The 23,087-nt window shown below is 39.2% G+C and overlaps 1 long non-coding RNA gene across 3 annotated transcripts; it reads right to left on the reverse strand.

Moving 5' to 3' along the window:
* Window positions 1–7,855: 7,855 nt before the first annotated feature.
* LOC121858245 lies at window positions 7,856–22,439 on the reverse strand. 3 transcript variants are annotated; one of them, XR_006087384.1, is made up of 3 exons: window positions 21,705–21,803; window positions 15,731–15,903; window positions 7,856–8,048 (listed from the first exon to the last, which is right to left on the reverse strand). It is a non-coding gene; the product is annotated as an uncharacterized LOC121858245 (long non-coding RNA). The 3 variants fall into 3 exon arrangements; XR_006087382.1 differs by lacking the exon at window positions 21,705–21,803 and adding an exon at window positions 22,274–22,439 and having other exon boundaries at window positions 7,857–8,048; XR_006087383.1 differs by lacking the exon at window positions 21,705–21,803 and adding an exon at window positions 21,285–21,683 and having other exon boundaries at window positions 7,857–8,048.
* Between the last annotated feature and the right edge of the window lie 648 nt (window positions 22,440–23,087).

Below are 23,087 nucleotides of genomic sequence, written 5' to 3' on the forward strand. Positions count from 1 at the left end.
TCAGATGCTGTTCTAATACTGTACTTGTGCTGTTTAATTCTGAGTTGCAATGCTTTCTCCCCAGTCTGACCTACATACTCTGCATTACGATTGCTACATGGAATGCAGTAAACACTTCCATTTACATTCAAGGTCATTATTCTTAAATAATATATTAGTAATAGTTGAGTCATACTTAAAAAACAACATTAATGTTAAAAAATTTAAGGGACTAACCATGGTACAAATTCATTGTGATAAGATAGTAAGATTCTTAAATGTAGGAACATGTCTTATTTGAGAACAAAAGGATTTTTAGCCCTTTTAAAACGGTGATCAACAATGAAGGGTACTCTAAGTTTTTGTGCAATGGACTGAATGTTAAAGTTCTTTCATAAATTCAGGGTCACAATACGGAAACATCTCACAAACATAGAGAAAAATGACATTTTGATAGACCTATGGTGACTGATAAAAAAATGTATGAAACTGTCTACCTGTAGCTTATGTACACCTTAAATTTATAGCAGTGACTATTTCATGATAAGCATATCAAGAAAATGGAAGGATCCATTTATTTCTTTTTCCCAATTCTTGAAACGTAAATACTTGGGACAAGACTGGCTGCTTGGTTCAAAAATCTGGAGTGGGTCAATGTTTCTAGGCCAAAAGACAAAAAGAACATCATCTGGCCATATCTATACCTGGCGGAGGAATAAAGTCACATATGTTGGGCAGTAATCTAGCTCCTTTAGCCCAACACCCCTGAATTCCCTTGACCACTGAAAAACAAAATAATAAAATGGTGGTAGCAAACCTCTGGTGTGTCTGTCTCATTGCCCGACTGGTGGGTCCTAGATTGTAACAAACCATAGTAAAATTCAGCTAATAAAAAATGTAATAAAAAGCCAATGAAATTAATAAAACGAAAGGGAATACATTACACCAGAGTAAATTAAAATACAAATTCAGATAACTAAATAAATAAAGCATCTTGACGCATAAAAACATTAATCAAAAGATAAGCTACAAGTATTAATCCAATTTGGGAATATTCACAACCGCAGACAAACAAGCATGTTAATCATAATTACAGTGACAATTAAGCCAACAATAACGAGGTTGGGATACACCTATTAAAACAATACAAAAAGATTATATAACGTCACCATTCTTTTACAGTATATCGTTATGTACCCTGCCCAGTACACAATATTATATATCCACAATATTAAGACCTTCTATACACACAGAAAATATCTCTATCCTATTCTTTCTCTCCACTTCTTGACTCACACACTCTCAACAATATAATGTATACTGCTTATGTCTTTGTTATGCGTTGAACTCTCCACCGTTTACACCTTCTCAGCTTAAACCGGCTTTTTCCTCTTCCAGTGTACTATGGTCACCAACATCACATTTTGGCAGGAATCTACGACCAATCACATCAGTTTTCCAGTGGCGCCATGAAACGTCACCTCTGACATTTCAGCCGGTTTACGGATTCCATGCCTGCGTGGTCTACCTATGAAGTCAGCGTTGCGGTGGTTTCTAATTGGATCCTTTCTACCCGGGGACCCGCACTCGCCACTATTTCAAGAGGGCATCATGTTCCAGATGAAACTGCGGCATTGTTTTATTGATTTCCGTTGGTACATTCATTCGATATCTGTTGAAATCAATACAGAGCTGTGCATTGATGAAATTTACAGTACTGTGCAGTGTTAGAAATTATCATCATTAACCCTTAGGCCCAGGGTGACATTCCAGGAACGTCTGCCTATTCCTGCAGTCAATTTTTTTAAATTATTATTTTGGAAAAGTTGATTTTCTTGATTTATCCTGGGGGGATTGCCTGCAGCACTCCAACTCTGGGGTTTATGTTAACTATAATAATTATGGCATAATGCCTGGCACACATATACATATATGCAGGTAGTAACTCAAATATTTATAACCCCACAAGTTTCAAAACCTATAAATGAAAAATTGGATGTGCTATTTAAGACACAACATACCCTTTAACTAAAATTATCATCAAAGAAACAAGGTTCTACCAAAAGAGAAGAGATCTGAAATGATGACATTGGACACATCCATATTTCGACTTTTAAATAAATAAATTTATAATTACATCGGTTTCTACAGGATAATTCCAGTAATACTGTACTGCACTGACTAGTCAATGGCCTACCATCTTCTGGATATACTTTTAACTGTTGGTTAGAAGTTTCTATTATGTTCATTGCATTGTGCTGGTATTATGCTATAGAGGTCGCTTTCGTAAAATCCTCAGCAGAACAACAATTGATTAGATATAAAAACAGTGTGCTGCATGAGACCCGGACACATTACAGAGGGGAGCAAACACCTGTAAGCTACTTAGACCCCATCATAACAAACGATGAGGTATGATGATTGAAACTGAACACCTTTGTTACTTCAAGTTCAAGAAAAGTCCAGGCCAAGGTGCAACCCTTACAAGGGAAATTACAACGGGATGAGGGAAGAGATGAGGTATCCATCAACACCTACAAGGCACAAGAACGCAGACACTATGCTGAATATCATAACTCGTAAAGTGACCCATTTGATCGATAAATGCATACCCAAGACCAAACCCAATGCCTCTATGAATACGAAGAGATCCCTACACATGAACCATGCGGCGGTCGATAAAGCAAGAAGAAAACCCAGGTACCAAGACGTGGGTTAACAAACGATGAGCAAGATAGAGGGATAAAGAGCCAGGAAACCAAAATGCTGTAGGGGTGGAAGGGCTGAAAAGGAGTTCCACAGGCTGGTTGCAAGCAAGGTCAATAAACCCAAAGGCAAAATCAGCCCTAAAAATGCGAGGAAGAGGACGACTGAGGCTTTAAAGATGGTAGTTACGCAGATTCTGGACCAGGATGCTTGAGGCATTGAACAGCTTTCTTTCCTCGTGTGTCTGCTAAGAGAGGATATTGTGATTAACCTTCCTGCATTTGAGGACAGACGTTTCGACACAGCAGACTGACTCACACACAGTCACAGAAGAGGGTATTAGAAATAAACTGTCAGAGCTAAAGGTCCATAAGAGTCCCGGCCCTGACATGGTGCATTCCAGAGTGCTAAGAGAGTTGTGCAACGAACTTGCCGAACCCCTGAAGATCCTGTTTTGCAAATGCCTGGATGAACAAAAGGTCCCCACTGATAGGAAAGTGGCTTATGTGAGTCCTAGCTTCAAGAAGGGCGATCGTCACTCTACGAACAACTATAGACCGGTGAGCCTGACCAGCATAATATGTAAACTACTTGAGAGTATTATCAGAGATGCCGCGATGGAACATCTACTACGAAACAACCTTGTAAAGGATTGCCAACACGGTTTTATGCCATGGCGCTCCTGCTTAACATAATTGCTCAAGGTATTGGATATTTGGACCCATATTCTGGAACGGGGTGGTAATATTGACATTATATACCAAGATTTTGCCAAGGCTTTCGACAGTGTACCCCACGAAAGGCTGAAAATCAAATTGGAAGGGTACAGAATTCGGGGAAATGTCCTAGCATGGATAGAAGACTTTCTACATGACCGCAAGCAGTGTGTGGTGATTAATGGCACGAAATTATCATCTGTACCTGTCACAAGCGGGGTACCACACTACCACCACAGGGCAGTGTATTGGGCCCGCGGTTGTTTGTTTGTTTCGTAAATGACATGCCTGATGTTATACACTCCTCCATACAAATGTTTGCCGATGACGCCAAGTTATTTCGGGAAATCAAGAACCATGCGGACTGTGAAGAGCTACAGAAGGATCTCTGTGAGCTCCAAGAATGGTCGAAGAAATGGCTGCTGAGATTCAATGTCACGAAGTGTAAGAGGATGTACCTGGGGAGTACCAACGGTAAGGAGGCGCATCATATGTCCCAACGGGATGAAGAAACTGCACTATTTCAGACTGAATGTGAGAAGGACCTAGGTGTGTATGTTGAAAATGAGCTGAACTTCTCGGGCCATTGCAGGCAAATAAATTATTGGGTCTTATAAGAAGGTCGTTTAGATATCTAGACGGTCCGCCCCTCCTAACGATCTTCAAGAGGGAAGTGCTTCCCCATCTGGAATACTGTCACCCCGTCTGGTCCCCGAGATATGCTAGGGACAGTCAGTTGGTTGAAAATGTTCAAAGGAGGGCCACCAGACTGGTGCCTGCCCTTCGGCACCTCAGCTACCCTGAGAGATTGGAGCGCCTGAACTTGCCTAGCTTATACTACAGATGGGCAAGGAGTGACCTAATTGAGGTGTATAAGCATCTCAAGGGGCATTACTCAGTCGAGTGTCCTTACTAGAGCTGGCGGACGCTCGCCCCACAAGGGGTCACAGTTCAAGATTGAAGAAGCCGCAAGTCCAGAAAACTGTGAGGGCAAACTTTTTCGCAGTGACAGTTGTAACTCTTGGAATAATCTACCAGAAATTGTTGTGACGGCACCGAGTGTGAGCTCTTTCAAGTCAAGACTTGACCAACACTGGAGCGGGTTCAGGTACATTCAGGAGCCGGTGCATGTCCAGTACTCGCCAACAGTGCGTGACAGAGACGTGACCGATCGCCCAAGCGGCTAACAAGCCGATCTTTTGGTGAAGAGGATAAAAGTAAAAGTAAATGTATCTGTACATACTGAACCAGTGTATTGTTGGTCAAGTCTTGTCTTGAAAGAGCTCACACTCAGTTCTGTCACATTTTCTGGCAGGTAGCTCAAATAATTTACAATTCTGAGTACTGTAATTGAGCGAAAACTCGGCTAATTTTCTGTGTCGGTACATATAGCTCTATCTGCTGAGTGTGAGTCATGACGGATGTTGTGATGTTGTGTACGATGTTTTCCGTTTCTTATGAATCAAACAGAAATAACTACGAACAAGCACAGTTTACGGGGGCTGGTGGAAATAGTGTATCTATGACTTAAACAACGGGTTCTTTGACTTCTAATTTGTTGAATAAATTAACATGAATAAAGGTATCTAGGACAAATTATTGCACCATTGTTTACAAAGTTTCTGTCGGCCCAGCCAACGTCAAATATTAAACAAGAAGGAAAACTTTGTGATTTTTTTTCTCGATTAAGACTGTCTCACGAATGAAAGAAAACGAATGGAGTTTACATGATAGAAAATGCAATTTAAAACCATAAAAGATTCACATGTTAAGATAAATTTGTCATGGTTGGGATTTTCGTTATTAAATAAGAAGAAAAAATTTTACAAAAAAAATCACTAATTTTGAACTTCATATGCTTGTGTTCTCGAGTATCTCCTGAATAAGATTTGCCAAACCTTTACCTGTTGTTTCTATTGCGACTAGAAAGCCAATAAAATGCCAGGAAATAAAATTTCAAGAGCAAATCCAGATTTAATTATATTATTGTACAAGACAACGGTAATAATGCAATGCTTTGTTAGGTGCAAATTTTTGTTATAGGACGTATAACACGTATAGCAAAAATTCTCAACTTTATTCCCGAAAGTCTCAGGGGTCCATGGATGGGCTTTGGGCCTTCGCCTAGTCTACCTACGCCTAGGGTCGGCCCTGGCTTTTGATAAGGTAAATTACAAGAAACTTAAAGACCTTGTGTTCCTTAATTGTGCCTGATAGAATGTATAACTTTAGAATAAATGACCCCGTGTGAATAAAGCATTTAAAGGGTTTCTTTCACTTTCCTTTTAAATGACTAAACTGTCTGCCACAGTGTTTAGTGTTTGTATACCTGCATTGTCTATATGTACACGCTGAACAAATGTGGACCTGTATGCCGATTTTATTGAATATCTAGCTATAATAAATATTGAAGCCATGAAGTGTTAACTTAACGCCATCTATTAACATAATTTACACAGACTGTACCATACACACTGCCACATGTCGCTATAAACGTAGATTCCTCTTTTGTTTACATGCTGACGTCCATCCTCTCCTTATTATTCCCAGTGTTACTCAGATTCACGTGAGTCTGTGACATCGGGGGGGAGTTACTGCTTCTCATATCATTTGCAGCTCTTTGGCACTAGCGTACCTAGGGGGCGGTCCGCCCCGGGCGGCACTTTTGGGGGGGCGGCACTTTTGGGTCTGCTCATCACCCATATCTGCAGCTACTGGAGACGTTAATCCATCCCTTTGTATCGGCGGCAAGTTAATCCTTGTCGTGTCTGACCTAACACCTGACCCACATCATCACGGCCACGTCATGAGCTACACCCTTGCTATGCGCCCCCCCCCCGCCACACATACAACCTATAACCTGTTGAGAGAAAAAGACTTCAGCATTTTGTTGCTGTTGCTGCTATAACTATTAAAGACAGAATACAGACGTGGAAAAAAGGCCCCCTTGAACTTTTGCAGTTTATTCAAAAGTATAACCTTGGGAACTCGGTTCCAAATATAGTAATAATGCTGAGGATTTTCCTCACAATTGCTGTTAGTGTTGCTACCTGTGAGAGGAGTTTTTCGAAACTAAAACTGATCAAGAATTACTTAAGATCTACTATGAGCACCTTGCGGTTGAGAAATCTTGCCATACTGTCTATAGAGCGACAATTGACAGATGAAATAGTTTTTGACAATGTCATTGAAGAATTTGCCAACAAAAAACAAGAAAAGTTACTTTGTAGAAAGTTGTAGTTTTCATTTCAGAAATAAAGATGGTCCTAATTTTTTACACTTTTTTTACTTTTTTCCCTATCCTATATGTCGTTTTTGCTTTTTGTTTAACTGTTACTTATAAAGTTTAAGTATGTTTGGTGTGTATTTAAAGCATACTATATTTGAGTATGTGAAAGTACAGTAATATTATAATGGTACACAAACTATTTAATATATATATATATATATATATATATATATATATATATATATATATATATATATATATATATATATATATATATATATATATATAAGAGTGAGTCACTGTGCAATATGTATTTTTTGTGGGGGCACGAGGGGGTGCAACTCAAGTACGCCCCGGGCGGCACACACTCTAGCTACGCCACTGCTCTTTGGATTCCTGTTGACAAGTATTTCTTGGTAAGGACTGAATAATATATAGGCATTTATGGCAAAGTTAAACGTTGCAAGGCATATTGTTGCAGGTTTAAAGGCTTCTTTATACATGGTAAACTTGTTATGGATGTCAGTTTTACCAGCTGGAAGACGTGGAGGATTGTTTCATAGTACTGTGTAGTATACTACTGTAATTTTAATACTTCTTCGAAAGGATTACATAAAAAGCGTGTTTTTTTTACTTGTTAGCGTATGGATTGATATTTGGTAGCTAGTGTTACATACGTTACATAATTGTATAGTTGTGCGTATCAGTCATGATGACAGTTTGTTAAAGTGATTTGAAATTATTCTATAAAAGATAAATGCTATCTTACCTCATGAAAAATCCCCCAAATTGGTAAGTGGTAAAATTTTAATTTCGGCCATCCCTGTATTTAGATATCAAGCATAACCAACCTAACCTAACAGTCACAGAACCCAGAAACTATATCTAACCTAACTGAGGGGGCTTCACCCGCCCCTTTCGGTGGGGGTTAAATTCCCTTATGACCGTAACTAAAATAATATCTGGAAAATATTTAGTTGCCAAGCACGGAAATGAGGAGTTATAGGGATATGACACCCCCCCCCCTCAGTTACCACCAACAATACTTGTTGCACAAAGTGGGCAGGGCTTTGAAATACGTACTATATAGGGGTGTAGGCAAATTGTGGGGTTAAAAAAAAAAAAAAAAAAAATTATGAAATAAAACCTAACAAAACCACCTAACCAGAGAAGGCATTAGGACCTGACCTAACCTCCTAGCCAAGAGGGGCAAAGCCCTTTGGACTCCAGGTGTGTAAAAGACTTACCTTAATTAACAGATGCAGGAGGATAAAGTGATGCCACTTGAATATTGTGTTAAAACACCGTAAACCCACAATTACGAGATCTCTTCCTCTTGGGGAGTGTCTGTCTCTTACTGCAGCACCAAGTATGCTGATGTTCACAATAATGACAGTTGAATCACACCGTAGACATAACTGAAAAAGTGAGAACACCATGAGCCCTTAAAAGTATAATGGTTAACCCTCGTGTAATGAGGATGGCCGACCCAAGGGCCACCTATGCGTGAATTTGTTCAAGGTGTAGAAGCTGTCTCCAACACAACAACTGCACCCTGAGTTAATGAGCTGCAAGGAATAGTCCGGACAGCTCGCCAACTGCACTGGCTTGTCATTAGGGTACCCCAAATACGATCCGCATATCGATTTACATCCAGGCCCCCAATTACTGCTGGGTAGACAGAGAGAAATGGTGTAAAGAAACTTCCTCATAGCTTTTACCCTGCCGGGGATCGAACCCAGGTTTACTCACTTACAAGGCGAGCAGGCTGACCATTACACCACAGGTCACCCTTAAGATATCATCAGCTACAGCTTCGTTTTCAGAAAAGTGCTGAATTTATGCCAATCTGCCAGGCAGTAACCTTCACAAACAAATGCCATCTTGCAACTCCACATTTCAAATTCCAGAGCTTGCACATGCTCACAAGTCTTCTGCTGATTGGCTCACAAGTATCATGTGACATCCAAACTTGCACTAATTGGCTGAGTAATAAATAAGCAATGGATTACCCTGCGAATATGTACTAATTCTGGTAATGTATGAAAACACCACGACCACCAGTTGTATGATTGCGTTAATTTTTTCCCACAGATGTTCTTATCATTAAAGTAAGAATTTTAAAAGAGGCAGTATTAATTAATACCTAATGGAACCCAACCTAACCAACTGAAGAATCCTACCTAACCTTACCTAACTTCTAGACCCCTCTCCATATTAATCAGAAAGTACTTATTTTGATATCTGGTACCAATGAAAACAACTTTGTTGAAATGTCATGGTGTAATTTTACATTTTGTGAACATGGGGGTACAGTGAACCTTCGCTTTACGCGGTTAATTGAACCCACGGCAGCCCGCGTAAAGCGAGAAACGTATAAAGTGAACAACATAACATATGGGATTAATTGAAATAGAGACCGGGCCGACCCCCAAACTCCACTTTTTCCCGACACAATACGTACGTTTTAGTAAAAATAACCTCTTAACTTTATGATGGTATGCACACACACATAATATAGAAGAGAACAATCAATAAGAGAATAATATACTGTAGGTTAGGTTAGAAAAAACAAGGTTAGGTTTAACACTTACGTTAGTAGAAGAGATGGGTCGGCGTACGGGAATGGAGGCTGGTTCCGAGGCAGAGGGCAGGCTAATGGCCCTCAGGTGAGTCATGATCACTGTCATCCACACTTACCAGTGCCTCCCTGGCAAATCCCCCAGTCACCATCACTGTCTCTGTCACTATCACTGGCTTGGGCTGGCTGTGGTGGGTTGCGGGCGAAGAACTCGGTAATGCTTTGTTGACGGCTAGTGTTGATGTTGTCGTGATACACCTTGATGTAGGGCTCCATAGTCTGCAACAGCTGGGTAGTGAAGACTTCATACCGGTTATCGTCAGGGTCGTCGGAAAGGAGGAGCTTGAGTTTCTCTACACACTCGATGGCACCCCTTACATTACTATGCGATAACTTGCGATCTTCTTGGGATGACGCACCACCTGCCTCTTCACTGACGTTGTCATCATCTAACATCTCGTCGGCAGTCACATCAAGATCCCTTATCGCCTCCATAATGTCGTCGTTGGTGGTCTCAGAGAAGCCTGCAGCTGTAACACTCTGTGCAGCTTCTCTGGCAAGGTCCACTGCTACTGCAACAGTCTGAACCTCACTAGTCACAGATTGACTCTGCCTCCCACCTGGAATACCTTGCAACACATGTCTCCATGCGTGACGAACCGTTGCTCAGACAGCTGATCCCATGCCTCCACCAAGAAGTCCACAGCTTTCTTGACGTTGAATTTTCTCCAAAAATGTTTCACAAGTACTTCTTGCTCTGCCAACTGTTGTTCCTCTTCCTCTTCGCTCTTGCTATCGGTGTCACCCAGATTACGCAACTCATCCTTGGTGTTGGTATAGTCGTTCAGGAGATTAAACTTCTTTGCAGAGAATGCAGCTTTCACATTGCAGATTAATTCTTGATCCATGGGCTGTATTAATGACGTAGTGTTGGGAGGAAGGAAGACCACTTTTACGTTGGGGTGACGATCCACCAGTAGGGGCGAGTGTCCTGGTGCGTTGTCAAGCAGCAACAAAATCTTGAATGGAGCATTCTGTTGCTCACAGAATTTCTTCACGTCGGGAACGAAACAATCATCAAACCAGAAGAGGGACAGAGTAGAGAACATCCACGCCTTATGTGCGGTCAGCCAGTGGACATTTAGCTTGGTCATGTCCATGCTCTTGTAGGCGTGCGGCTTGCAGGCTGTGTGGATCACCAATAACTTGAGTTTACAGGTACCGGAGGCATTGGTGGTAAACGGAACGGTGATGCGCTCCTTCTGCAACTTCCGGCCCCGACACTTGCTGGCATTCTTCACAACGAAGGTCTTAGAAGGTAGCTTTTTCCAAAAAAAGACCCGATTCGTCCATGTTAAACACCTGGTCGTCGGTATTCTGTCCTTCCTCCATAATCTCACGTGAAAACCGAGGAAAATCACTAGCCGCAACACGGTCAGCACTAGCTTCTTCACCAATGTTAATGTTGGTGATCTTGTTCCTCTTCATAAACCTCTGCAACCACCCAGAGGAAGCATTGAAGGGTTTGGGCTCTGCAATTCCCATCTTACATGACACTGCAGCATACAGTTCATGTGCGTATTGTACTGTATTGGCGGACTAATACTACAGCTGGTTGACCGCCAAGTGCAAGCGAAAACTTGTTGAGGTCGGCTCGTAAGAAACTCGTTAACCGAGGGATTGCTCGTTAACCGAAGTTAAGAATCTTATGGAAGGTAACTCGTTAACCGAAATCTCGTTAACCGAGGCGCTCGTTAACCGAGGGATCACTGTGTGTGTGTATATATATATATATATATATATATATATATATATATATATATATATATATATATATATATATATATATATATATATATATATATATATATATATATATACACAGGTATATATACATATATATATATAGTCATGCGCAGGTTAACATCCAACCGAACAACGTCTGATCATATATACGTCCGTGCCCCCTCCCCCCCAAAAAAAACACTTCCGTGACGCCTGCTGGACCACCACTCCACGTCCCCCTGACGGAGACACGATGATCCCCCCCATACTAGCCAGATTTTATGTATTAAAGGAATATCCTTCTTTCCTTAGGCTTTAGTAAGCAATTGCCTCCAGGTATAATGTTAACCTACATCTATTGAGGATAAATATCTTTCATCTACAAATTAACAATAACACTTTTGCTGTAACCAGACTTATCTAGTTGTCTCAATAATTGCAAACCCAGTTGCAATTGGGGTTGCCATTTCAAATTCTGTGTCATTACTGAGGAATGACGAAGTCTCTGGTGCACTCTAAGATTGAGAGAAAATGGAGGACTCAGGCGTCCTGAAGCGAGAGAAAACGGACTCCTATGACGGGGCCCTCAAATATAGAAAGACATAGCTACATGTCTTGTGGACTACCCACTGTACAGTATTGAGCGTACCCTTTTCATCACTTTGTAATAAACCTACTCATGCCTATGTGTGTTTCTGATAATTACCGTAACATTATATCTTTAGTGGGTCTGAATGAAAGCGGTTGTACAAACACAAGCACTCACACAAGCCACTCAGACTTACAGACTTGACAAGTTTTACCAACCATAATGACAGTTGAAGCTTTAAAAATCACTCACAATGGATCTTGAATATTCCAACTGTACTCAGACATACAGTATCTAAGTTGCCTCAACAATTGCAACCCCAGTTGCAATATAAAATTCTGTCATTACTAGGGAATAACGCAGTCTCGGGTGCACTCTAAGATTGAGAGAAAACGGATGACTCAGGCGTCCTGAAGCGAGAGAAAACGGACTCCTATGACGGGTCACTCAAATAAAGAAAGACAGCTACATGTTTTGTGGACTACAGTATTGAGCATACCCCTTTCATCACTTTGTAATAAACCTAGCCATGCCTATGCCGCTTTATCATGTGACGAAAGCTTCCCCCACTTATACAATTTGGGACTGGCAAAAATTTAAAGTACACCCTCCCGGAGTCAGCTAGGGCAACCACATCCCCTTAGAGCTGTCCTTACCAAGTTGAGGTAGGAACTGTTATAGTTATTTTCAACTTGTAATTTTGGGTACATAAACATGACTTTGTTCATATTTTTTCATTCAGTTACATCCACACACAATCCTACATACAGAAAGTACCCAAAATAGTTATCACAAGGTCAAAAATGTAAAGGGAATAAACATTTCTTCATGTATCAGCGAAAGTTAGCAGATGAGAGGGGGTTATGTTATGATTATTTTTCAACTACACAAATAATGTGCAAAGAAGTTAATGAAATAACTATCATAAGGGTCAAAAGAGGAAGCCGGGCTGCATCACTATGGCGATGCTTTTGGCTGGCCATGCTTGAAGCAGTCAGCTTCTATGCAAATGGTGCCGCTGGCGGCTGTGTTAAACTGTGATTTGTATTTTCCCTAATAGTTTTAGCTGCATATTTTCATCTAGAATTCTAGATAGTACAGTCGACCCTCGTTAATTCGGACCCCTTCAATCCGGATTTCGGATAAATCGGACGAAATCTGAACTGTCCGTATCAAATTTCTGGTTCTGGAATTGTCCCAGTTGCAATTGGGGTTGCAATTTCAAATTCTGTGTCACTACTAAGGAATAACATAGTCTCTGGTGCACTGCACCCTAAGATTAAGAGAAAACGGACGACTCAGGCGTCCTGAAATGAGAGAAAACGGACTCCTATGACGGGGTACTGAAATAAACATACACATAGCTACATGTTTTGTGGACTACCCACTGTACAGTATTCTTTTCACCACTTTGTAATAAACCTAGTCATGCCTATGTGTGTTTCTGATAATTACCATAACATTATATATTTATATATTTAGCGGTTGTACAAACACAAGGCCTCACACATGCCACTCAAACTGACAGACTTGACAAGTTTTACCAACAATAAAGATAGTTGAAGCTTTAAACATCACTCACAATGGATCTTGAAAATTCCAACTGTAATCAGACATACCTAAGTTGCCTCAACAATTGCAACCCCAGTTGCAATATCAAGTTTTGTGTCATTACTAAGGAATAACGAAGTCTCTGGCGTCCTGAAATTAGAGAAAACGGACTCCTATGACGGGGCACTCAAATAAACATACACATAGCTGTATAATGCAATATTATGCAATATTAACCCCTAAATCGGTTAATTCGGCTAAAACGGACACCCTTCCCCCCCTATTTGTCCGTTTTAACGAGGGTAGACTTTTCATGAATATTTTTAATGTGATAGGTAGTAAATTACAGTATTTGAGGACTATCATTAGTTGCTTATGTTTTTTTGTTGTTCACGAACCGATTTCATTTTTGGGGGTATGATAATGGGGATTTCTTGTCATTGGGGAATCTAATCTTATTTTTCCCATGTGTTCTTCTATTCGTTATATGAAAACTCACTTAACGAATGGATTTCAAAAACCTAACCCATTCATATAGCGAGGATACCTGTACAAAACTAATTTACTTATTTACTATTATCCACACCTAGCTCACTCTTTTAAAGGATTCATACCTAAATCTGAACTCTATCTGATGGACTACAACTGTGTTTCATCCATGCATCAATAGCTGAAAACTTACCCTCCAGTACAACTAACCAACACAAGAAATATAAGAGCCACTTACACTGGAGCATCTTCCTTCTTCTTTTTCTTTTCTTTAAGCCCTCATATCTGGCCATTGCCAAGAGTGAAGGAGTATGGGATATTACAGTGTAGGAACTTAGGACCTTCTGCTAGAACCTCCTTGCTTCCACCTTTGCTAGCTATGAGCTATAAAAATTCAGTAACTTATTAGTTTTTAGTCCAAAACTCATTATAAAAGATGATGACCTGTTTCCAAGTCAAAGCTTAGTTGCAACACCATTGAATTGAATTGAATGAATTGTCTTAACATGTACTTTGGCTTTGACCTTGTTCTTGAAGATGACCTTACATTAAAAGTTAAGAATTCTTAAAAAAATTCACCTTTATATACCATAAGAATACAGGTTGTACTCTCTAGTCCGGCAACCTCGGAACCTGACCAGTGCCGGACCATGGAAATTCACCCTTTTCCTGGATAGGTAGTGACTTGTGTTTATACTTGGAAGCAGTAGCACCACTTTCTCTGCATCATGGTCTCTTTGAAGACATATTGAAGGGTTAAATGTCGTATAGTAGCTTTTCAAATTTTAATTCAACGTATTTTATTGGAACACAAACAAAAAAATAAATAAATAAAAATTTTGATGGCGGAAACTTGAATTTCGACGGGTTTGAATGGCCCGCCAATGTGCAGACGAAGTGCATAATCGTGTAAACAGCGTCATTTCTCTTATGTACAAAAGATTCATTATTGTTTATTACTGAATGTCTTTTTTATTGAATTAATGTTTATGTGTGCAAAATGAGCAATACAATTCATAAATAATACGTAGAATATTAAAACACACGAGGAAATGACAGCATTGTTTTCGTTGATTACAAAACCAGTGACTGACTGGTTCTACATACCGTATAAAACTGAAGAAAATAAGACTGGTTGTAGCTGTAGTAAAATTAATATGGTTGTTTTAAGCAATGTTATTTAATGTTAATAAATGGAACAATAGAAGTAGCTAACGATGATGGTAAAGAAAAAAGAGAGATCGCGTATGTAAGTGCACACACGTGAAAACATATCGTTATTACTTTACATAAGAATATGAAAGCAACACTTATTTACTGTTCATATATATTTTAATTAATGTTTCTGAATTTGTTTTTATTGAATTAATGTTTGTGTGTGCAAAATTAACAAGACAATTTATTAATATGTAATACGTGGAATATTAAAACACACGAGGAGACGAGACGGCTGCCGGCATTGTTTATGTTAAAGCTTACAAAACCAGTGACTGATTGGTTCTACATATAAAACTGAAGAAAATAAGACCCTGATTGTAGCTGTAGTAAAATTAATGTAAAAAAATTAATATGGTTGTTTGAAGTACCTGTAATGTTATTTAATGTTAATAAATGGAACAATATAAGTAACTAACCATTAATGGTACAAAAAAGTGAGACTGCCTTATGTAAGTGCGCACACGTGAAAACATATCGTCATTACTCTATATAAAAATATGAAAGCAACACTTATTTACTGCTCATATATACTGAAGGGTTAAATGTTGTACTCTGTATAGACAAGCAGAGAGAGAGAGCAGCCGAACTGCCGGATGTAAACAAACCTTAATTTCCCGCGGCTTTGTTGGCTTTTTTTTTACGGGGATTAGCCCACCCGGGCATAGGTCACTGACCCACATTGGGGCCTGAGGGGCAAAATTTTAATACTCCTTTAATAACAATAATAATTCAGATAAAAAAAAAAAAAAAAAAACTGCCCACCTACCTATTGGACAAACTAAAATCGTTCCGGACCACGGGAGTTTCCGGACCACAGAATGCCGGACTAGAGAGGTACAACCTGTACTGTAATGTGACCTGTAAAAACTTATGATATAAAAACTTACATCATCAGTCAGATATTGTACTGATAAGGATTATTGAAGGGATGCTCCTTATCTTCAGGTACAACAATGAGGTTGTAAAAAGCAATTGGGCCATATTTCTCCGAGGCCTGAGGCAGGATCATGGCAATCTCACGATCACCTTTCACTCCACAGAACTCTGACTTCACCATAGGCTGGGGAGGTATCGGAGAAAACTTGGTATTATACACTTAAACGAACTTGAGAATGGAGAGTGAAAGTTGGTCAAGGTTTACCACATTCATCTGTATGTTTGTTTACAGGTGCACATGCAGAAACTGTGTTCAGATGTTGACAGAAGAATCTGTTTAGTGTCAAGAGCAGGAGAAAGGGAGAGAAGGCGTGTCAGTAAAAGAATGAACCCGTTAAGAACAACCACTGGTGAATAATCCAAAAGTGCTTGGCTCTAATTTACACCATAATTCTGACAGGGTATGACTCTCCCACAAGGGTTTCAACAAAGTCACTGGTCAGGGAAAAATGAATATTCCTGATACTGCATTAATGAACAAGATAATCTCACATAAATATCCTAACGGAGTTGTAACTATCATTTATGCAGGTGACATCTTAATTCAAGGAAATTATGTAAAAAAAAATATGCTGACTGTTTTAGATAATTTTAGTGTTCTTTCTCAAAAACAAAAACATAAGTGGGGGGGGGGCTTGTCATTAATGAAAAAAAAGGTTGGATATAAAGGAAGATGAACTGAATATACATGATATAAATGATGACTTAAAAAATAAAAGGACCTTCAGGCTGCACGGTAAGAGACAAGAGGATACATGAAAGGATTAATAAACATAATTAAAAAAATTAATTTGACAGACTGGTGTAGAGCTGTTCAGAAAAGTTGTTAAGATCCACCCTGGGAAGAATGAGAACAAGAGTTAAGATAGTTCCTCTCACAATGTATGGGAATAGGATTTATTAATTCACCTAAAATAAACACATTGAATGTATATTGTGAAGGTTCAGCTGTGTCACAGGCAAGATGTGGGATCCTTATAAGGCAGTACAGTTACACAGAACAAGTTACAGGACTAATGATGCCAAAATTAGACTCTGGCTGAACACTTATATCATCATCATAAGCTGAGTTATATGCAATTTTAGTAGGATTGGAAAATGTTGCAATGAGGACTAAAGATCCATCTTTTTTAAGACAGTAGGGCAGCTTTGGATTTTTTGATCAGCGGGAGCCCAATCTTTGAACACATTCTCGGTTGTTGTCGCAAATTGGTGAATGAAATAAGAAAAAAGTCAGTGTTGGATTTGTAAGGGTCCCTTCACATGTGGGTTTTGATCTTAATGAAGCAGTAGTTATGATGGCCAAGAGAGCCACTGAAAAGACTGAAGCTGACATAATATGTGTAAAACCTTGAAACAACTAAGGAGCAAATTATGGAAAATACAATCAAAGAAAATAATTTAAAAAGGAATGGGATATATGAAAAGAGTGAAACAAGGAAGTATTACCATCCTCTTCATGAACACAGATTTTACATTACTGTATGGGAAATATATGAGAAGGTGGAAAGATTCAGTGTATATGAGGTTAACATAAGGATATAAATATCACTGGGAACTTGAAGCTGAGAGAAGTGAACATGAAAAAGAATGAAGAGTCTGTAGAACATCCACACTCTTCCATATTATACTTGTACACTGCAGTGGTCCCCAACCTTCTGTAGGCTCTGTGCTACATTTATCATTGTATATATAGTGGAGGGCAACAAAATTTGGATCTACATTCAAGAAAAAAATCTCACATGTACTGTTCATTTATTTACAGTTTTACACATTTAATCATTACCAGTCACATACTTTTTACCTTTACTCTTGGACAGGATGTGTGTATTTACCCCAGTGAGAAGGCTGGCTCTCTTTCTGGGCCCGGTCTGGGGGAAATGCACAAGTCCTGTATAGTACACAACAGACTCAGGACAAACGTGCAGTTCCTCTCTCTCTCTCTCTCTCTTTCTCTCAAACTATAAAGCTGTATCAAGTTACAGTATTATATATTTTCATTAATTTCACTCTTACAAAGAATCGCAAAAAAATCACAAATTTCTAATAAACCCGTGCGGGCTCCATAATATGATTCTGTGAAGCCATGGTGCCTGCGAACTACAGGTTGGGGACCACTGCTCTACAGTACGTACAGTATACTGGAATGTCCATTGCTCAATATATATAGAAATGCACAGATAAATAATGTGTCCAAACAAGTAGAAAGGTTGTGTAGACGTGGAAAAATTGGTAAAATTTTAAAAAAATAAATAAAATAATTGTATAGACTCTTTGCATTTAGAATATGACTAATGTATTTTTTATAATGTAATTAATCTTATGTTATGTACCGGATTTATGTGAGCCTAAGAGGGACATTCTTAGAATGAGGTGGGGATGACTTTTGTCACCTCATCCCTTTGAGATGTATTTTTTATCCCAATAAATGTATCAATAAATCAATGCCAGCTCAGAGATACAAAATTACTGTATATACTACAGTAATTTGCACTTTAGCAAAAATTATAGGACTGAGTTTGCAAATGCAGTGAACGATGTCAAATTGTTCCCAGAACTGTTGAACGGCATTTTTTTTAGCATTCCGAGAAATTCTGGGAAAAATATCTCCATTCCGGGTATAGGAAAGAATTTCTGAGATTGCATCAAGTTTCTGATGCAGGGACGCATGCCGGGCATGTGGGTGAGTAGGTCCAGAGTGCTCGTGAGATATGATCAGCCACTGCTGTCATGTGATTGTATGGGATGCCTATGAATGGCTAATGTATCTCGCAGCTTATCTCCTCAAACTTTTAATTCACTGTGTGCTGTCATTGTACAGTACTGTATAAGGTTATCTGCACTCTCTCATTACTGTTTTTGCCTATGATCTGTGTTGTGCAGTACAGTACTGTACATTACTGTGCCACCATAGAATCAGCCAAGAATACTGTTGTACTGTTAAAGCAGTGTTAAGACATGAAAATGGATATGACAATGCACAGAACCTAACAGATCCTGACCTAACCAACCTTATCTTAAGCAACTACCTATCCAGGGGCTCTGACCTCAGGCATATTAGGTTAACAGAACTTACAGTACTTTGATATTTGGTACCAACGAAAGCAATTTTCTTGAAGTGACATTGCAATTTTATTTTTTTGTAGACGTAAGAGTATGATCGGTTGTTGCACTGAAACATATATTTCTTCTTCACTGTCAGTTCTTTGCTGCATTTTGAACAATTGCATGTCCTGCCAACTAGTCCATGTGGAGAGATGAACTCTTGAAGATGGTCTGCATCCTCCACAAGCACAGATAACTTGTGATACACTACCGAACATGACACGATAACAATGTCATTAATACACAACTTGGCTTTCTTCTCCCTCAATTCTCCTTGAACAAGAATTATAAGAACTTACAGTTCACTTCATCTCCAATTACTGTATACAGTACTCCAAAGAAATTGGAAATGTACCTAAAACTATAATATGGGGATCGAATCCAAAAAGAGAGAAAAATATGGGACTTGCGCAAGCCAATAGACTCACAAATCTGGATAGTGAACCCTATAACACGAAAAAAGATAATCATGCCTATATTTTTATGGTGATGATTATTTACAAGTTCCCTCATCCTTCAATGCCATGCCCACTATAGATGATTCATGATCGTATAGAGAAAAATTGGTATTATTTTACTTTCAGACATAGCATACCTGAAAGTTATAAACTACTTAAACATTTCGATCACCGTATTCTGAGCATTTTGAACCCCCATATATACAGTACATGGCAGAAATGAATAATAACAACACAATTGAATTTAATTGATTTTAGGAACTTTTCAGTCTTTGTCTGTCAGGACATGTTATTGCCGTGAAACCGAGTTAGTTGTGGATCACTCAGGCGCAATACAGATAGACCCCGACTTACGACGGGGTTAGGGACCCAATTCCAGGTCGTAAGTCCGACATGGTCGTAAGACTGACATAGATAATTTTTTTTTTTTTTTTTAAATAAATAATCTACAATGAAATACAGTACAGTAAAAGTAATGAATAATGAAGAATGGATACAGTACAGTGAAAGTAATAAATAATAAGGAATGGTTACAGTGTGACTGAGCACTTACCTTTAATGTAGTCAGCTGAATGCACATGGGGCCCCCATAATTTTCTAATTATACATGGAGACTACATTAACTGGAAACGTTTCGGTATAGAAAATGCGTGTCATTTGAAAAAAAAAAAAAAAATCTGTCGTAAGTCCCGACGGTCGTAAGTCCCGACGGTCGTAAGTCGTAGCAGTCGTAAGTCGGGGTCTGACTGTATTGACTGACGTTATCTAGCCGTGACCAATGATGTATCGATATCACCCTGCCAATTTTTTTTTACCAATCACATTTGCATTTTTCAAAGCAGCCTGGGTAAGGATTTGAAAATCTATGGCTTGGAAATTCAATCAGTGTGACAATGGCCGTGGTCAAGGTTGGGTGTCAATCGTGCCCCTATGATTATTTTAAGTTTATTGCTGAATTTTACGAAAAAGGCAATAAAGCTATAGAATTTCTACATAACCACAGTGCTTTCCGTAAGTCTGTCGGGTGCCCGCACTGTAAATTTAGAAAGGACAAGCATCAATGATTGTGTAATTGGCCAAGAAGGGTTGTAGATAAAAAAAAGAAAATTTGTAAATACGTGATCGCGGACTTCTAAGTAAGGTATTGTACTTTCGGACATGGCTCGGCCCAAAGGTTAGGTTAGGTTAGATGACTCTTCGTGTTCTCCCCCACCCAAAACCCCGATTTCCCAGGTTTTCCCCCACTATCATTGGGTGGGGGTGGGGGGGGGAATAAAAATTTCCGCCGAAAATGAAGGTCATATTCGTTTAAAACAAAAAATACACGAGATAAACATATTGGTCAACCCCTAGGGATGCATGTCCGAAAATAAAATTTACCGAAAAACAAAAATAAAAACTTGTCATAGCGATTTTATTAGTTAATATCATCCAAAGAACAACTGTGTAAAATATGAACGAATTCCACAAATGGTAAACGTGGAGTAAATGGTTCACATTTTCCAGTTGTTCATTGCATGATACCTATAATAGTAATAATCTTAAATTGACAACATTGTACAGTAGTATTTTTCTTATTAGCCTATCCTTCAATCATAAATCATTTGTTAGTAGGCAGGATATGAAATAAGAAAATAACGCGGTAAAAACACTGCGATCCCTGATCATACAGCAGTAATTTCACGTCTACGTGCTTTGTTGGCGCAGATAATTTTCTTGCAGGTAATTATCTAGGACTAACCCGCGAGCAAAATTGATTGAAAACAATTATAAAAAAAAGACGGATTTTCATTGTTATATTATAGTGGACACTTGTAGTTTGTGGAAATATGTTAAAAAATGGATATTTTTAAAATAAACGCTACTTAACATTGCAGTTATGAAGAACAGACCTACCTAACCTTACCTAACTTCCCCGGTATATTAAACAGAAAGAACTTACTATGATATGGTGAAAATTTTGGCATTTTCTGGACACAAGATGATACGGTCGCATCGGCGCTATGCAGCCCTGGCGGGTTAGTCCTATTTATTAACCTTTTTTGCATAATTAAAGCACCGTTGGATCTCCCATGGCGACCATGTTCTGGTTCACATCGTCTGCTATACAGGAGCATCTGCAATTTTTCTTTGTGTAAAAAAACCAACAATGATCTCAACGGTCAAGTTTATTACGATTACTATTGGATTGGGTAATCCTGGAGCAGATGGCTAACACCAGAAAGCATTTTACGATTACGTTAAATTTTTCCCAAGATGTTCTTTAAATGATAGCAAGTAATAAAAATTATGCGGCAATATGAATTTTGTGACAATACACAGAACCTAATAGAATCTAACCTAACCAACCAAAGAAACCTACCTAACATTACCTAACTTCCTTGACAGGGGACTGACCCCCGCCATGTTACGGTAAACGGAAATTACTTATTTATATATCTGGTACCAATGAAAGCAACTTTGTTGAAGCGTCATGGTCTAACTTTAACTTTTAGTGGAGATGAGAGTACAAACTGAGTAGAAAACAATATGTGCTGGCTAGGCAGATATTTTGGAGTATTTATGATAAATAATAAATTTCTTCACATACAAAGCACGTAGAGATCTTATTTTAGTGTCGTATGATCAATTTTTCACCGTGTTTTACCCTGCAATTTCCCACTTCCTTCAAACCCTGCCCACTTAGTATCATCCATATGACAGCATCTGAAAATTTAGTGCAATTCCATAAAGTCCATCTGGTACTAACCGTCTGCTCTACCTTTGCCCAGACGCCACTATAAACTGGACTACAGTAAACCCTTGCTATACGAGGGGGTTAGGTTCCAGGGAATGGCGCAAATTGGAAAAACAGCGAATAGCAACTTAATACTACCTTAGTGCACTACAGTATACCGTGTATGAGAAACTTAAGTCACCAATACTGCTTACCTTCACATGTGGAAGCTTGGAGCTAGATGAAGTGGTGTTCTGTACAGTAGGATGAAATCTGGTTACTGAACCAGAGATCAGCAGGATCACTGTTGGAAGAGGGTGATGCAGTGTTTTGTTTTTTTTTAGTTGAACAAATTTATTGACAAAGCTTGGAGTACAGTTTGCCAATTCTTAGTAATTCAGTCAGGTCTTGACACTGAAGGTGGTATCACTTCTCATTGCCACGCAGTGGTGGTTGGTTGGTGGAGCGGTGGGTGACCGGATAAAACCCCAAAGGACAAAACCCCAGTCTCATATATAAAATAAAACACTTTTATGTTTAGGTTAGTGTTGATAAATGACAACCCCGTTGGGGTTTTGTCATGGAACCGGAGCGGTGGCAGCAGCTGACCGAGCGAGGGAGGGAAACAAGTGAGCTGGGCACGCGGCTGGTATTTTCTTGAAAACATCTTGATTGGTGGTTGTTTCCTCTTGGTTTTGAGGTTTTTAAACATTTTCTGGTAGGGAGCCAATGCCTGGTTGATTTCTCGGACGATCTTAAGGCTCCGTTCCATGGAAGGGTCGTAGTCAACAATGAAATCAGTTAACACCTTCACATGTCGAAATAGTTCACCAAAATTGGTCAAGCCCCAACCTTCTTGTTGCAATTCCATAATTTCTTCCGCTTCATTTTCCTCGGCACTTTTTACCAACTCTTCCAAGTCCTCTTCTGTCAGTTCCTCTCCATGCCCATTAATCAGCTCTTCCACGTCTCAAGGATTGACCATGTGGCCAGCTGCACTGCCACAGATGAGCGTCACTGTCTCTGGCT

The sequence above is a fragment of the Homarus americanus genome, unplaced genomic scaffold (assembly GCF_018991925.1).
Source record: "Homarus americanus isolate GMGI-L3 unplaced genomic scaffold, GMGI_Hamer_2.0 scaffold57980, whole genome shotgun sequence".
NCBI lineage: Eukaryota > Metazoa > Arthropoda > Malacostraca > Decapoda > Nephropidae > Homarus > Homarus americanus.